Source organism: Myotis yumanensis, unplaced genomic scaffold (assembly GCF_028538775.1).
Source record: "Myotis yumanensis isolate MYYU_CA2020_CCGP unplaced genomic scaffold, mMyoYum1.0.hap1 SCAF_7, whole genome shotgun sequence".
Classification (NCBI taxonomy): domain Eukaryota; kingdom Metazoa; phylum Chordata; class Mammalia; order Chiroptera; family Vespertilionidae; genus Myotis; species Myotis yumanensis.
In genome coordinates, this window is record NW_027223758.1 from 39,884,544 (window position 1) to 39,901,022 (window position 16,479).

The following is a 16,479-nucleotide window of genomic DNA, read 5'->3' on the forward strand; positions in this document are numbered from 1 at the left end:
TTCTTGAAACTCTGAGATTAATGAGGAATAAAAACCTAGTCATTCTTAATTGCATAATAGGGAAATAAGATTTACATTAAACTTCTGATTAAATAATTGATGATCCTTTCTATTTTCCTTAGACACTCTAAGAATTAAATCTCACATATCAAAGTTTCTATCTTCCCCTAACAAGACATATTTATACTCTTTATTTATGCTAGACTAGCAATTTTGGGAATTACAATTTCACTTTCAATAAACAGGAAACTGCATCTTAGAAACTGCCTGAAGTTGTTTTATATCATTCCAGAGTGAAAACACTTATAAATTTGACAATTTATAAAGAAATATGCTTTCCTTCTCCCCTTTTCTTAATCCTTACACAAACCTTTTCTTTAAAAACAAAACAAAAAACACATCTGCCTCAGCAAAAATATCTGCCTGAGTAGTAATCATTGTTTTAACCTAAAGATTAAATCTGAAGTCAGACCAGAACTCTATGGAGGTTTTCCTTTGTAGTGCTGAGGGCAAGATCGAACTTTCAGTTTAACTTCAGGCTAGGAAGACAAAACATAGTACCACGTTGGCATCAAATGGTTTTTGCCAATCTACAGTCACACATTCGAAAGCAACACACAGAGGGTTTATGAATTAATAGCTCTCTGTACTGAATGCTTGTCGATAGCTCTGTTCTGGGGTTTCTGGGTATCCATTTTGATTGTACGGTGTCTCTTAAAATTACGTTTGAAGCCCAACACTAAACCAGAAGTGGTGAGTGAGAGAATTATGGGCACATTCCCAAACTCTTACACAAAACCACAAAGGGAATAGATTAAACAGAAAAAGCACTAAGAAAACAACTATCATCCAAAAGTGAAAAAAAACAAAAACCCACCCTGAATAGAGAAATCAAATACTTGCTTTTCTTTCGGACCTTATGGGTAGCACACGGAGGGAGGCACCGGGAACTAAGCACAAATACGTAGTGAAGAGTCGCCAAAAAGCATGTGGATGAATAAACTGTCGTGGCGTAAATTTGCCAGCTAGAGGACAGAACACAACACGCTGGGGCTTGACTGTCCTAACATGTTTTACTATGTAAATTTAAATAGTCTTGAAAGGGAAAATGAAAGAGGGGAAAAGGTAGAGGGATTTTTTAAATATTAAAAAAAAAAGTTTGCCAGAAATCCTTATACTAGGGTCACATAAAAAAGTACTTTCATTGCTATTATTTAAAAAAAGAAGAAGAATCCAGTTCTTAGGTTAAAACTCATCACATGTTTCCTGTGATGGAAATTTAGGGGGTGGCTTAAAGAGTTAAAGACTCCCTACCATTAATTTGCATCTGGTGCTTTTAGTGTGTGTGTGTGTGTGTGTGTGTGTGTGTGTGTGTTTTCTTCCCTGAAAAGTTGGCAGAGCTGCCGATTTTCCATAATGCAAGCATTTGGGAATTGTGAGCGGAATGAAACCGATCCAATCTCCTGACTGCGACATGAATTTTCATTAATTACAACCTTGTCAGCAAAAGCATTATCAAAGCTGAATATGAAAATGCTAATGAGTCCTCATTTGCATATTTTTCTTTGTTGGAATGTCATTAATTATTACATTTTATGATGATGAATGCAGCTGTCGAAGCTCTCCGATGCATAATTAGCCATCAGAATGCCAGGAGCCGATCAGCATTTTTGGGTGAAAAAAAAACACACAAATTTCACTTCCACTCTCCCCCCATCCCAACACCACCCAACACACACACACACACACACACACACACACCCCTGATGACGACAGCCCCGAGGCTGGACTTGGACTTTGGGGAAGTTGAAAAGGGCTCCTTTAGAGGAAATTAATTTTTGCTTTAAAATTATTTTGTTTTTAGCCGATAACGGTCTTTATACAATGGAAGCAGTTCTTAATAAAAAAAAATCGTTATTCCAGCTTAATTAATGCCACGCTTAATTATAACACCATGATGTCAGCGGTTTTAATTAAGTATTGGCTCCGTTACAAAAAAAAAAAAAAAAAAATGCACTCCTCGCTGCAGTAAGAGTCACAATACACAGATTTGTGCAAATCATTTCTGTGATTTTTTGGTCTTCCGTGGTTCATGAACTATTCAGATATTAACAGGCAGCATGAAACTCCAGGCACACACGCTTGCGCAGGCGGGCGCGCACACTCACACACGCGCGCACACACATCAAGCAGAGGGGAAAACCGTACTTTCCTACTACATTACTCGGATAGACTTTAGAGCTTACCTAGTTGACCACTTTTTTGAGCTAAAGTGTAAGTGAAGATGACAAAACATAGCTCATCCTCTCTCAGCCGCTGGGAACGGTGTTTATAAGTAAAAAAAGAAAAACAACACAGAGCAGATGGGACCATTACACATGACCAAACCAATCAATCACAGATGAAGGGCCCAGGTGCAGCGCAGCCGTGCAACAACGCACCATTTCACAGTCTGTCAGACACACACACACGGTCGTTCATGAGTGACCCTCCTCGGCTCCCCCCGGACCTCATCTGGAGCACTGCGCCCCTCTCGCCTGCCTAGCCTCCAACTGACGTCTTCATAATCGCCCTGTCTTTCTATCTGCTCTGGCTCCAGTGAAGAGGAGAGGATGCGAGGGGTGGCGACTGGGGGAGGGGAAGGGAGAATGCGGAAGGGAGATAAGGACGGGGCTCACATCATTGTCACTTAGGAGGAGTCCAGCCTTCTTCCTTCTGCCATCCCTGTGGCCCCTCCCTCCCAAACCACCATCACAGTCACCTCTCTAACCATCATTAAGCTCATTAATTTTTAAGGGTGACTGCTTGCTTGCTGCACCCCAACTGTCTGCCATTCGACATAGAAATTTTGATTCTGAATTTCTTGCATGTAAGGAAGAAAAAAAATGTGTGTCATTGACAAAGTCACAATTAGATAGAAATGTTAGAAATTAATTAATTAGACGTGGTCAGCCGTACATGCCATGGCTCCCCAAAACTGGTTCAAATGAAAACCTACTTACTCAAAAGTCCCCGAGGAGCCAACTCTGGCTCAACATTTTGTGTCTTAAGTAATTTCTATGGCTTTGGTGTCCTGTAACACCAAAATCACTGAACCCAAATGAAGCTGTACATTTACTAGGGTCATACGTTATCCTGGCAACACAGCTGAAATACCAACTCAGACACAGGTTAAGGATAGGCTCCCAGGTTTACAGTCAAGAATATCTAATTCACAGCCTGACTTGATAGCTTTGCACTTACTGTTTCTTAAAAAAAAATAAATAAACAAAAAACTCCGTAGGGAAGAAAGTAACCAACAAATACAGAATAGAATGGCAGTACCCACAGCTGAAGTGCACTTACCACCTTTGAAAAAAATCTCATCACATTGCATTAAAAAAAAGACCAGTTTGATTGATTCAGTATATTCTTTAATCGTGAACTCCTTCGTAAGCCTAGGTAATTTATAACCAGGTTTTTGAGATCTGTCGATAGAGCATAAATATTGTAAGAAACCAGCTCCATTTACTCAAAGAACTGAAAATGGATACTTTCCCAGCTTTAGGAGATGACTGCTCACCCAGTGATTGAAGGCTCTCAACAAGTCTACATTTATTTTGCCCATTTGGAGAGGAGAAGTTTAGGAAAGCACTCAAACCCTACAAAGAACAACTATATGACTGCAAATAGCTTAAAGGAGCTGTGTCCCAAAATGCTCATGACATTTTTAGTCTTTACTGGGAAATTTACTGAGAACAAGAAAAAGTTAATCAAAATAGACCATGCAATCCAGCCACTCTAAGGATTAAGTCAAGTATCATTTATGTGAAGTTTCATGTAATGGTACAAAAATAAAGAGTGCAGGCGAAGTTGGGGTGAGAAAGTGCCCTGCCTAAAATCTGCATGCCATGCCATTTTTAGGCAAAGGCAATTTTACAGAACACTAGGCAGATTGGATTCATTGAAATGAAAGCTTTGTCTCTTAGCATGGGCTCTGTCATCAATTCAAACATGTTCTCAAAATGGTTTGATGACGCACTTGTTTTTGGTTGGTTTGTTTTTTTTCTTTTAGAGGATTCAGTATGCTTCTCATCTCTTTACCATCTAATTTGTCTTTTGAAAACTTTTCAATATTGAACTAATCATGAATCTTTCTGTACCCCAACGTATCCTGTCATTTTTATACTTGGTCCCTCATTTCTGAGCTCCAGAAGAAAAACAGAGAACATATTTATTAAAATCTTCCATAGATATGCAGAAAGATCACCTTGTGTTTTGAATATGTGTGTTTTTTTCTCAAGGAACAGACTCTGCACATTTGCATTAATAAATTTCTATTTTCAAGCTCAATAGAAATTGCAGTACAAAAAGCAGATGTGTACATTGGATTCTTTCAAATTAAATTTCCAAAAAGCAGAGCCTATTCTAGCTCAAGATCAAAGGAACTAAAACATGATCTCCTCCCCCATCCAATATAATTACAGAGATTTCATTTCTTTTGTTACAATGAGCACAACAGGTAAAACTTAAACCTGAAGGATAATGATCAGGTGCTACAGCTCAGCTTTGCTGGGGAGCTCAATTGCTCTGCTCCGTGGCCCTGCTGTTTAAACTACCACTCTGCAGGGAGATGGAAATGCCTGATGCTCTTCTCTACTACTCTGTTCTTGGAGATTCGTTTCCTCTTCCACATCAAGACTGTGCAGAATGGTTCTGAGATGGACACAAGCCATCTCAGAGTAGAGTTGTTCTAAAGGAGGGCCATGTCCCTCCTAAAATGCACATGACGAAAAAACATCACATTCGTAGGTGTCTTTTATTGGTAGGCTACCTTTTAGAAGTAGATGGGCTATAAATAATAAATAAACGAGGAATGACACTGTTCTGAAATGTCATATCCTGGCAGTCCTGTGAAAGGACAAGGCCCTGGGGAGGGAGAAAAAAGACATGCAAACCACAAAGTCATTGAAAAGTGAGGTTTGAATGAAAATCTGTTCCATTTTGGAATGATTAGCATGATCAATTTCTTTGGGGAATATAGGTACAGAGAGAGAACAAAATTTAATGTCAGAACCCAAAAAACAGAAAACTTTGGGAGAGAACACCCTCTAGGCTTAAACATCCTTGAGAGTGACTGCATTCTACAATATGCATTTCTATCTCCCTTTTAAAATTCCTGGTACCTCACTTCATCCTTTGCTGCCCATAGGCATATGTTCCCCTCTAATTATTTGCCATTTAGAAAAACTCTGCTAAAATTCCTTGTGCATCTGTCCCTTATTTAGTATATATTTGTGATGCTTAAATATGGTGCTTTCTAATACAGCAGCCGTGCATATAAGTACAAAAACTCCCCAACTATAGAAAAATGTTTCTCCCCCAAGTAGTATATACAAAGTGAATTCAATATTACCAGGATATAAGTATGTACTACTACACATATCACATACACACACACACACAGACCCTTCAAAGACTAGGCTGTTGGTAAACAAAGCTTCTATCTTCCAACCAATGCCTCCCAATATAAATGCCAGTAATAATATCCTCTCCAAAATAAAGTCTTTTAAATAGCTAGGGTCTTCTAGCCCTGAATTATTTTTTGCTAGTCTATGAAATGGAATATAATTATTGTGTATGGAAATATCTTTAACTTAAAGATTTCCTCTAGAGCAGCGGTTCTCAACCTGTGGGTCGCGACCCCTTTGGCGGTCAAATGACCCTTTCACAGGGATCACCTAAGACCATCCTGCATATCAGATATTTACATTTTACGATTCAAAGCAGTAGCAACATTACAGTAATGAAGTAGCAACGAAAATAATTTTATGGTTGGGTCACAACATGAGGAACTGTATTTAAAGGGCCAGAAGGTTGAGAACCACTGCTCTAGAGACTACTGAGAACAAAAAAAAACTTGAAAAATAAGGCATAGTTTGGTAACATCAAAAACCCAAAATCAAACAGGGTTATGCCCTTCCTACATCTCTTCCACATATCTTTCCTTCTCTTTGCCCATTCCTTCATTCTTCCTTCCTCCTTTTTCCTCTTCCTCCCTTTACACACTCCCTCCCTTAAAGATGGGGCACTATATGAGGGGAAATATTGGCTTGGAAGCATAGAACCTAGGCTTCTAAATTACATTTGCCAATAATTAGTCATGTATCTGTTTCCTCATCTGAATTGAAGTATACAATTGCTAGGCTGAGAAATAACTACTATTAATAACATTAATAGTAATCATAATGATGGTTATAATTTAGGGTGTGCCAAACACTTTGCAGTGAGTGCAGTGGGGTAATTAACAGCATGGATTTGGGAGACAAAGTGCCTGTTGTGAATCCCAGATCCACCCCTACTGAATTGATGACCCTGAAAGGTACTGAATGTCTTGGAGCCTCCATTTTCTCACCGATAAAATAGGACTAGTAATAACATCTACGCCATGAATGCTTGTTCTGAGGAATAAGTAAGTTAAGACATTAAAGGTACTCAAAATATACATGTATTTTTTATCATCTATCTCCACCTCAATGTAACTTTCATACAGAAAGGGAATATCTTTTGTTCACCACTATATTTAGATACCGTATAGTGGTGACACATGGTATGGAGTTGTTAAATATGCAACTAAAATAGTGCCTGACACGTGGTATGGAGTTGTTAAATAAACAAATGTTTAGTGAATAAATGATGAATGGATAAACAGACAAACATGCCTTGTTATTTAGAACCAATGATTCTAAGACTGAACTATTAAATACTTACTAGGTGTAATTTACATGGTACTTTGCACGACCTCTATCTTCAGGAAACTAATCATTTATTATGGGAATGAAGCTAAGTACAAACAACTACCGTTATCAATCATAGAGGAAAATTCACATTAGAAATATATAGGATGAAAACATTGCCAGGTAAGAGGAAAGATAATTTAGTTCTGGGGAATGGGGAGTAGTCTTCCTACCCCATGATTCCTCCAAGAACATGTCAACAATGACCACTAAGTTGTTAGAGCCAATAGACAATGCTTAACTCTCATCACCCATAGCAATAAAAAAGATACTCATATCCCCTTTCTTATAAAAATCTGCTTGATGTCATCACATTTCCTTTTTCTCCTACTCCTTGGGCATTCTCTTTCATTCTCACCCAAAGGCTTTTTTAAGGGTTGAGAATCCTTCAACTGCTGGGCCCGAGTCCACTTGTTGTGTAGACTCCATACACAGTCTTATACCTTCAACTGGCATCGATATGGTAAAGGTTCCTTCAGTTGTAGGCCTTTTGCTCGGCCTTTTCTGAGCTTTTCATCCTTAACTTGAACCACCTACTTTATATCTTCACTTGAATGGTTTAAAAGTACTTCACACTTCACACCAAAATCACGATCTTCTCCTTTTGCAACGAGACACTTACTAATGTTCCCTGGACTTTTACAGAAATTGAAGAATAAATGAAATTATATTTATGAGAATCTTCTATTTCCAGCTCATGTGCTAGATGTATATATCTCATTTAATCTTCACTACAATGTTCTGAGGTAGATAGCATTATCTTCATTTTTTAAGATATGTTCTTATTGATTTTTTAGAGAGAGATGAAGGAAGAGGGAGAGAGAAAGAGAAACATCAATCTGCTGTCCCCTGAACACCCCCTACTGGAGATCCAGCCCCAAACCTGGGCATGTGCCATGACAGAAAATCGAACCGGTTAGTGTATCGGATGATGATCAACCACCTGAGCCACATCAGCCAGGGCTAGCATTATCTTTATTTTTAAGATGAGAAGTAAGACTCAGAGAAATTACCTTTGTTTCATTACAGACCATGGATTTTAGGCTATAAGTCGAAATTAAAAGGATGAATAATGTTTGTTGTCAAGAAATAATCATGACCCCTTAATTTGAGCCTTATAAGCTAGAAGAGCTTTCTACCCTGTGAACGTCCTGATTCATAATGGAGAGAGATTTGGTGAATCAATGAGAGTTCTACCCAGGAGAAGGGGGAATGCATATAGCAATGGACTAACCTGATAAAAACAAACAATAAAAAAGTAGAAAAACTTATATAAGAGAAATATAAATGGGGAAAAAATTAAAATCTAATTAAGTAAAATCTGTAAAATATAAGGATATTAAATATATTTTGTGAATGAAAAGCTACAATGGAAATGTTTTAAATCAGTAAATATATCCATAGTAAAAATAAGAACCACAAAAGGCTCTCAGAAAGCATGTAACTAAAAATCAATGCTAAGCAAGGTTGTCCAAAGCAAGAAAAAACCTCATGTGGTGGCTGAATCTCTCTAACCCAGCCGAGGGCAAACTACGGCCCGCAGGCCGGATCCGGCCCGTTTGAAATGAATAAAACTAAAAAAAAAAAAGACCATACCCTTTTATGTAATGATGTTTACTTTGAATTCATATTAGTTCACACAAACACTCCATCCATGCTTTTGTTCCGGCCCTCCGGTCCAGTTTAAGAACCCATTGTGGCCCTCGAGTCAAAAAGTTTGCCCACCCCTGCCAAGCCCAGGGCCACACCCAGCGACACCAGGACAATGCATTTCATAGAGTCTTCTCCTCCATCTGGGCGTCCCTACAGAAGCCACAAATCCTGACATGTTTTTGCACAACATGAATGGCTACTCATGCCCGGGCTTAGGACAAAGTATGTACCTCTTCTTGGTAATGGGTAATTGTGCCATCATATTGCTCTCACTCAAGAAGAAATGTCCTCCTCTTCCATGATAATACTTGAAAATCCCATTTATGGGACTGACTCATCAGTAAGTCTTCCTCAATTCAGATGATTTAGCCCCCATTGCAAAAACCTGCGGATTCCACTGTATCTTGACATGATCTATCACAGGCTATTAAAGGTTGGCCTGCTCAACTATTCACAGGCAGGTAATGACTGCCTGTCTCCTTGGAGTGAAGACTTCTGTGCTTGGAATTCCTCTCTCCGCACATGGCTGGCTGGAGTTTCCCAGACAGTGGGAATTACAACATGTTGACCTTAAATGGCACTATATTATTCATAAAATATTAACATTAGAACATCCATCACCCTATATCCACAGTTTTAGATCTTTGATCTCTCCAGCTGTCAAGAAAAAATATTTTTCTGGCAAAGTGTAAATTGGATCAAACACTTATCTCCATCAATCTCAGACAGATCCTGTTGCATTTTCTGGCTCACTAGAGAAAATATCTCTCTTCCAAGACTTGCCATGCCAAACTGACCATGATTTGTTGTAGAAAAGGACCATGGGTATGTAGGGGTGGCAGAATGGGTAAAAGGCAGTTCATCTTCTGGCTCTTACTCAGGGACCACAACCCTGGCAAAACGTGTAATTTCTAAGTCTTTCACAGCAAATTGGGAAAGGCAAATTCTTAGAACAGAGAACTGTTTGGGCTCCCAAATTAAAAATGCCACTTGCTAGCCATGTAAATCTCCAGAACAGAGTCCTACTGAAGATGAATGAATAGTCCAATATCTACAGTTGCTAAATAATCAAGCTGGAAGTCAAATCCCACTCTAACACCAAACTCTAAGCTCTTCCAATCCCTATACTTACAAGAATAAAAGAGGAAAGCAAATAATAAAAGAAAAGAGTGGTAAAAAGAACGGAAAGAGTTAGTTAAATCTGACATTGTGGATATTGAGGGAGGTGCTGGGTTTCAGAAGATAAAAATACTAGAGTAGGAAAGAACATAGGATTTGAAGTTGTGCTACCTCAGAAGTTGGCAAACTACCTTTGAGAATATGTAGTTTCAGAAAAACTCTTGAACTATACCCTAGTGAGGGGTGCTGATTCGTAGGCCTGAAGTGTGTCCCTATTTTAACATCACCCCAAGAGAATTGAAGTAAGTGATGTGTAAACCACACTTAGACAACCATTGCCAGAGCAAAAGACCTACCTGCAGTTTTACGTAGAGGGAAAGGAGTCAGGGGACAAAAGATGATGAAAGGAAAGAGAAAGTGAACAATTTCTTAGAAAAGATCCCAGGACAAGAGAGTTATAATAAGCTTGCATGCAAATGTTGAGGGTTGACAAGCAAATTAAGAAGGGGCACATTTTCTTCTACACATGAGAGAAGAAGAAGGCAGTTGAAGGTTAGTGGCAGGTGTTCTAAGATCAACTACCTCAAATCAAGCAACACATTTGCAAAGTCTGACATCTTTCCTAAAATTTTAGGACCCCTACTTCACTTTGTTGCCACTTTCTTTTCTACAACTTTTCTCTTCTGAGGACTATTGGATCCATTTACAGTGGTGAACTAGGATTGAACAGTGAAGACCTGGAGCAAAAAGATAGCCAGTGGTAGATGATGATAAGAGAAAGAATGAGTTAGACTCAAGTCATCTCCACCAACAGTCTAAGGACAATCACAGTTAGACTGGATGTACCGAGGTGTTCTCCCAAGATCTAATGCTTCTTTGATTTCAACAAATCCTAACATGACACAAATGGATATTCAAAATTGCTCATGGACCATGGGACAACTAAAGTCAAAGGGTCAGCTAGAGAAGCAAGAGGGTATAGAATACAGAATGGCAGAGGGTCTAACAGCTTGGAAAGTCAATACGTTGTGAAAGTCAGTAAGAAAGGTGAAATAATGATGATATTTTCCCTTGATGTTTGTCACCCTTAACCCTTCTTCCTGTATGGTCTTTTCTTTATTATTGAAGCTTCACAGTGTGCTAACGTTAAAAAAAAGAAAGAAAGAAAGTCCAGCAATCACGGTGTGGTCCCTTCACCCCCCCTTTTGTGTTTACATCTAATCTCTTACAGTTACTTCTAATATGTTTACCTGTTCCATCTACCTGCACTGTCAGGGAAGCATTCAGGTCTGCTGGTTTAGACCACTTGCTTCAGAGTCTGACAGGACTGTAAATCACTAACCAACTAGAACTGCCCCCTTCATCCAGATTATTTTACACTATCTGTCCCTCACTTTGCTTATTTGCAAAATGAGGATCATTTTGTTGTAAGATAAAATATGCAAATAACAGCACAGTGTTTGGCACACTGTAAGAGCAAATCACCAGTGGTTATTGTTACCACATTAGGATACTGATACACATTATGGACATTAGCAACAAGCATTATGGATGTTGCTGGACAAAGGTCACTCTCGTTATTTACCATTTAATACTGATGGAGCATGGATTTAATTTGCTCTTATGTGAACAAGTCAGCTTCATATTTGTATCACATATCTAAAGATTGGACCTTAATCTGGGCTGTTTTGAAAATGCATGCCTCTGGTGACATGGAAAGAGAACAGAGAACCATATGATTAACTGTTTCTCCAAATACATCCAACTGTGTATGCTGCTGATGACAGTAATGTCTGTGCAAGAAACACCACACATTTTCAGTTGTACATATTTGTACTATGTTAAGAGGAAAAACATATCACCTCGGTGGTTCCCAAAGCTTTTGCTTTGCTATTACTATATTTTAGTTCCAAACAAGCCTCCTTGCTTTACGACCTCTTCCCTCTGCACCTCTCTCTCTGCTTGGTCCCTCATGTGCCCAATCATCCATGTGCATGACGCTGACAGAGCCATTTCCTCTTCAGCTGTTACCCTTGAGTAGTTTTCCAGTCCTTTATAGGCTAACATTTAAAGACATAATTCCTACCCACTTGCAACTTTTATTCTAAAGGAAATAAAACAAATCAGGCTAAGATTTCCAGGGTAAAATAAGTTTTTCAAATACCTTTCACACATCACATATTTTCATTCAATGCTCTTACAATTGTAGGACAAACTCGAACAAATCTTTTCTTCATTCCCTATGCTCAGCTATATTTCTCCTTCTGCTTCTATACACTAACTTCTAGTACTGTTTTTGCCCCTTATTAATTCCACCAAAAAAGTATTCAACCACACTAAAACTTACTTAATTACAAATCATTAATTTTGAGTGACAAGCAAATGTCTAGTTTCAATCACTGTGTATAATGTTTGTTTGTTTGCATGGTAAAAGAAAAAAAGAAAGCTTTTTTTTTCTGTTTAGTGAGATTGTCAAAATGATACAAGGAAGAATTCTGGTCCCGGTAATGAGTTTTAAAAACAGGAATATGAGACAACCCCTCCTTACTGATCAGCTCTCAAGTATTGTCATCTAACATTACAAATAAGCCATGGACTCTCAAGGAGCATCTGTGTAATGAACTAGAAATACTGACTGCAGTGAACTTCAGTAATTTTCCTCACTATGATATGCTCATTGCTTAGCCCAGTGCCTGGCACAGAGTGCGTGATCAATAAATATAAATTATAGGTAGCCTCCAACTTTCCCTGCAAATATATTGAGTTATCAATAAATCTATCTGCAGCCTATCAGATCTGAACTGAAAATGATTGCAAAGTTATTTTTATTAAATATTCTTTGATTTGGCCCAAAGATATTGGCAAAAGCTGAGACTGTAACCATTTGGACTACACATGCTTCTGGCCTGCTTTCAAAACCACTAGCAGCATGTTTATCAGCTGTCTCTGCCCACTGGAATAAAAGCTCCACAAGGGCAAGCGATCTTTCCTGCTTTGCTTCCTGATGTGTCCCTAGTGCCTGGCACATAACATTGTCTGATCACATATCTGCTGAATGAATGGCATGTTTAACACGGCTTGTAAGACCCTGCACGGCTGGCTCTCGTAGCCATGGAGAAGCTAGTCCTCACACTCTCCCTCTTACAGCACTCAGAAAGAAATGTCCAATCCTTCCTTTATTCTAGCCTTCTGCAAACGTAACTCCCTAGGCCTGGAAAACTCCCATCTCATCCCTTCACCAGCTCCCTTTGCCTGACGATCTCCTTTAGATCATTCAGGTCTGAACTTAAATGCCAACTTCCCCAGCCTCCTCTGGGCTATGTCCCTTCCTGCTAGGGCTCCCATAGAACCCTGTACTTCTCTTGGACCTGTTTACTTCCTGTGTCTTTCCTGTGATAGAAAGTCAACTCCAAGTATATGGTATATTCAAGTGTGTATTCTCACCACCAAGCCATGCCAAGTATTTGGCAAAAACCTGGTGTTCAATAAATATTTGATGAAGGGAATTAATGAACCACTTAAAGACTGAACACAAATATCTGAAAGACCCATAAGAAGCATATGTCTATATACAGAGAAATTGATACCAATCAGTACATACGATACAAGTTAAATAAACTTACAAACAATATAAAATTTAATTAGCAATATTTTGTTAACCTTTCCATAAGCTGTAGGTATTCTTGGCCTATTAACAGTGGAAATAAATCCTCACTTTTAAATCTGATTCTATGATTAGCCCTGGCCAATATGGCTCAGTTGATTGAGCGTTGTCCCTTGTACCAAAAGATCACCAGAGCACCTGCTGGGGGTTGCGTGCTCCGTCCCCAGTAGGGGGCATGCAGGAGGCAGCCAATTGATGTTTCTCGTTCTCTCTCCCTTTCACTTCCTTTCTCTAAAATCAATAAAAACATATTTTTTAAAAAGATTCTATAATCAAAAAAGAAGTTTGTGGGTAAAGAAATGGTTATTAATATTCTGGGAAATAATTTCACGTGATTAATGATTTAACCATTTTATTCATTCAAATACAGTACAAGAACTTTAACTCTCTCTGAAGGTTACATTTCATTTTAAACTTGCCAAGAATTCTAAATAAGAAAAGTTGTTAATAATGTCAATGGCAAAATGAAATATACTAGTATCCATTTGTACAAAAACAAGTCAATACCTAAATTCCATACATTTTCTTTTTTTATTAATATATTTTATTGATTTTTCACAGAGAGGAAGGGAGAGGGATAGAGAGTTGGAAACATCGATGCGAGAGAAACATCGATCAGCTGCCTCCTGCACACCTCCTACTGGGGATGTGCCCACAACCAAGGTACACGCCCTTGACCGGAATCGAACCTGGGACCTTTCAGTCCGCAGGCCGACGCTCTATCCACTGAGCCAAACTGGTTAGGGCTCCATACATTTTCTTTAACTTTGAGCCATAAAATTACAAAACATATAGAAGACTGAGTTTCCTCTCTGCATTTTAATTTTATTAAGTTAAATATTCAGAATTCAACAGAAGAAGAAAAAAAGTCTATCTACTACCGTGGCAACATGTTACTTGGAGCCTCATATGAGCAGCTATGAAACAACTACTATGAGCAGCTTGGAGTCAGCTCTGCACCCATAATGTGAGCAAACTATTGCATATATGAAAAAGCCAAATTAGACAAAAGCAGCTCTATCTTCCCAAAGATAATAGAATGTTCAACAAAATATCCTTAACTATCTATCTCACCATTTCACAGATTATTTTTAAAAATTTCATTAAATCAAGTTATAACAACTTGGGATTTGTGTTCCTTTTATCGAACAGTTAGTCTTAAAAATATATTTTACTGTGTACATTAGGTTGTACTCAACAGCTGAATTAATATTACACGTATAACAAAACTGCCCAAGTCCTTGAGAAAAACGTACTTGCCTACAATCAATTCAAGGCTAATTTCACTGCATTCTTAGCTATTGCCAAATTCTTCTGCATAAGACAAAGCTTCCCTACTTAATGTCATTTAATCTTAGCTGTATATTATAAAAACTAACAAATGAATGTTCTTTTTGAAATATTTATAGTGCAGACTTTTCTCTAATATGGCTTGTCTTTCCTCTAAATTAGTAAAAATACATTAACAATTTTTCTGCAATACAAGGAAAATCATTCCCACTGCATATACACAATGTTTAATTGTGAATCTACAACAACGAATATCTGCCATTCACGTCACCATTACAGAGACAAACCTTCAATGTCATTAGGCTAAGCCTATCAACTTGAAGGACAAATAAAAAATAGAGATCATGTCAGCCTTTCTGGAAGTATGCACTATTTTAACGCATTAAAAATTACTATGTTCTTTGACCTAAAAAAGTTATTAGTTTATGGCATGAAAATATCTTGATGGTAGTTAGGTGCTAAATAGGTGATGACTCACTTTTAGTGAGTGAAAAAGAAATAGAAGGATTTAAAAATAAGTACTCAGATGAAGAGAAATGAATCATTTTGGAAACTAGAATGACAGTTCTTTAAAGCAAAGTGTAGGTAAGATTCTCAAACCTGGCATGACATCAGCATCACCAAATGCACATTTACATTTGATGCCTGGATTCCAGCCCAGACCTCAGACCTCCAAACACAGAATGTCTGCAGGTGGAGCCCAGGCATCAGTATTATGGCAATGGCTCAGAGGTAACTCAGATGGACAGCAAGAAAGGCTGAAGATCTACAAGATGTGGCCATATTTATTTATAGAGTTCAGGAACCATGGGTTGAGAGCTAAATAATGTTATTCATCAGATATACGTTATCAAATATACAAGAGCATTAGGAAATAGTGGGATAAAACAATATTCAAAATGTACCAAAGCTTCTTTCTGGCATCCTCAGCCAAGCTCTTGCTTCCATAGCACTTGCAGGTGGGACTGGTGTTGCCATGTTTGTAGCTGTCTCATTCATGTTAGTCCCCTCAATGGAACAGCAGACTCGCCCAAGTCTGGCAGTCCCCAAAATAATGAGTTATTCTCAGGGCAATAACCAATCAAACTGAAACTGGCTCTATATAAAAGTTGAAAAAATGACCTAAGAAATAGTAATGTAGCTTAGTTGTTCTTTCTTTTATGGATGAACTTAAGTAAACCAGCTTTCAGAGACACTTAAACACAGAGCAACTACATCAGAGAAGTAAGAGCTCACAGGAGGTCTGTTCCTACAGTCTTGGTGGGAAAGATGGCTCTGGAGATTAATTTTATTTAGAATTTCTTTAGGCTTTGGAGACAAGATACTGTAAGACCAATACTGCAGTGAGTGAAAGTTTCTTTGTCCTTCTCCTACATGCTCAGAAATAATGTCCTGAAACACCTCTTTTATTTCATTCTTAGGTAGCAACTAAAGCAATATTGGAAGGTGGAAAGAATTGACCACAGTGAAGCCCTCTTCACAACAGTATTTGCATTAATGAGTATCTTAAATTAATCTTTGAATACAGAGCAAAGAAAGTTTAATTCTGGGAACAGAAATGGAAAGGTCTTATTAGTAAGTGAGGATTACTAGACCCTAAAGTTTATGAAGGCAAAGAGTGGGGAATGGGGTATCCCAAAGGGAAAAAACAGCTGTTATCCTGGGATGGGAGGTGTGTGCACATCAGGTCCAAATGCAGGAGGTGGAGTAAATGGAGGAAGGAAAATGTACATTTGAAAGTGCAGCCTCTGCCAGCTCAAGGCAAGAACTCTATGAATCTCAAAAGAGCAGCAGGAGGTCAAGGATTCCTAAATCCATTCACGAGCAGGAGCAACAAGCAAGAAGTTTGGTTTGGGTCCCTGGGGAGACTAGAGATCTTGGAAAGAGGGATGCACATCTGAGGCCTAAGAAAAGGAAGCAGGCACCACACTGAGCACAGCCCAGCAAAAAGAAGAGGCCACCCTTCTCCAGACGTTC

The 16,479-nt window shown here is 38.5% G+C and overlaps 1 protein-coding gene across 14 annotated transcripts in view; it reads right to left on the minus strand.

Annotated features, from left to right (window-relative positions):
• Positions 1-16,479, minus strand: part of TCF4 (transcription factor 4) — a 339,169-nt gene that overhangs the window by 180,812 nt on the left and 141,878 nt on the right. For 2 of the 14 annotated variants that reach the window (XM_070420339.1, XM_070420338.1), the window contains exon 1: positions 917-1,000. The exons of the other annotated variants lie outside the window; for them this stretch is intronic. The gene's annotated coding sequence lies outside the window, so the exon portion shown is untranslated. Of the gene's footprint in view, positions 1-916; positions 1,001-16,479 lie in introns of those variants that run through there. 14 annotated transcript variants of the gene reach the window in all.